The sequence below is a fragment of the Scyliorhinus canicula genome, chromosome 27 (assembly GCF_902713615.1).
Source record: "Scyliorhinus canicula chromosome 27, sScyCan1.1, whole genome shotgun sequence".
NCBI classification, from domain to species: Eukaryota; Metazoa; Chordata; class Chondrichthyes; order Carcharhiniformes; family Scyliorhinidae; genus Scyliorhinus; species Scyliorhinus canicula.
The window spans coordinates 12,705,232-12,707,160 of record NC_052172.1 but is presented as its reverse complement, the minus strand read 5'-3'; the positions used below and the strand labels follow the sequence as shown (position 1 = coordinate 12,707,160).

General features: G+C 56.6%; 1 protein-coding gene across 1 annotated transcript in view; it reads left to right on the top strand.

The window, feature by feature from the left end:
• The first annotated feature begins 1,341 nt into the window (after positions 1-1,341).
• The window catches only part of LOC119957976 (N-acetyllactosaminide beta-1,3-N-acetylglucosaminyltransferase 2-like), a 22,374-nt gene continuing 21,786 nt past the window's right edge, over positions 1,342-1,929 (top strand). The window contains exon 1 of the mRNA XM_038786221.1: positions 1,342-1,431. The gene's annotated coding sequence lies outside the window, so the exon portion shown is untranslated. The remainder of the gene's footprint in view (positions 1,432-1,929) is intronic.

Below are 1,929 nucleotides of genomic sequence, written 5' to 3'. Positions count from 1 at the left end.
CAATTCACGAGGCATGTGCTTTAAGATATGAACAGTGGTTTTAATCTACTTACTACAGAGCCAGCCTGTTACCCGTTGAACTCTCGATGAACTGCAGGCTGGCTCTGGACACGGTTGTTTATACAGCAGTCAAGGGGGAGGAGTCGTGGGCGGAGCCAAGGGTGGAGCCCTGTACAAACTCCTGAGCATTCCCAGAGCTACTCCCCCTAGTGGTTGGATAACGCTACTGCGCTTACAATGGTATTGGTAAATGCAGTGTGAATTACTACCTTACATTCACTGCACATGGCAAAGAGACACATGTGCACACATAACTTTGACACATATGTAGTCACATGACACAGTCACACATGTAGGCACATGGCATAGATAAACATGTAGACACATGGCAAAGACACACATTTGCATAAAACATAGACACATGTGCACACATAACATAGTAAGAAGTCTTACAACACCAGGTTAAAGTCCAACAGGTTTGTTTCAAACACGAGCTCGTGTTTGAAACAAACCTGTTGGACTTTAACCTGGTGTTGTAAGACTTCTTACTGTGCTCACCCCAGTCCAACGCCGGCATCTCCACATCATGACACATAACATAGACACACATGCGCACACATGGCATTGACTCAACTAGTCACATTGCATAGACACACATGGCATAGCCACATGTGTACACAAGCATAGGCACACATGTACACACAGGCACTTTGCTGGTGACAAGTAGAGACAGAGGGAGCAGGGACTGAGCAATTGACAGATTGCTGAACCATGGGCATTAAGGCTGCTGGGCTGCTGATCTCGGGGGCTTTTCTCTTCAATGGAGCAGGGAGGCTTGTGGAGAGGAAAGGGTTACACACATCACAGTCTGACAGACAGAGACAGAGACAGGCGGTGGGACCTGATTCCGGCCAACTACCTGAAGACTGGAGTCAGTGGGATAGGGGCTGGAGTTGGGATAGGGGCTGGAGTTGGGATAGGGGCTGGGACTGGGAAAGGTCCCCTGGGAACGGGATTCCCTGCTCTCTGCTGGGATGGAGGTGAATCCTGGGATAAGGCAGCCAGCGGAAGGTGCATTTGGCTGTTTGCCACCCGGCAGGATCTGTGACTTCACTGGGAGCCCTGCCCCCGGAATATAGTTCAGAGAGTGAGTGTGGGACAGACTCGTGATCAGAAAGCAGCAACTTAGAACCGAGCAGAACTCTCCCCAAACCCCAACCACCCCTCCCCAAACTCCCAGCCCCCCTCCCCAAACCCCCAGCCACCCCCCCCCCCGCAAACCCCCAGCCACCCCCCCCCCCCACACAAACTCCCAGCCACTCCCCCCCCCCCCCCCCCACAAACTCCCAGCCACTCCAGACTGTATCTAACCCGCGATCCGGCTGCGGACCCGTTGCTGCCTCAGCCTCCTGCTGGCTCTGCTCTGCCCAGGTAAGAGATCTCTCTGACTGGGGGGGACGGGACACTCAGTGTGTCTGTGTGTGTGTGTGTGTGGGGGGGCTCTCAGTGTGTGTGTGTGGATGTGGGGGGGGGGCTCTCAGTGTGTGTGTGTGGGGGGGGATGTGGGGGGGGCTCTGTGTGTGGGGGGGGGCTCTCAGTGTGTGTGTGTGGGGGGGGATGTGGGGGGGGGGGCTCTGTGTGTGTGGGGGGGCTCTCAGTGTTGTGTTGTGGTGGGGGGATGTGGGGGGGCTCTGTGTGTGGGGGGGGGTCTCTGTGTGTGTGTGTGTGGGGGGGGGATGTGGCTGGGGTCTGTGTGTGTGGGGGGCTCTCAGTGTGTGTGTGGGGGGGAGGATGTGGGGGGCTCTGTGTGTGTGTGGGGGGTCTCTGTGTGTGTGGGTGGGGTGGGGGGGGTTGTGGGGGGGGGCTCTCAGTGTGTGTGTGGGGGGGGGGGGTGGAGCTCTCATGTGTGTGGGGGGGGGCTCTCAGTGT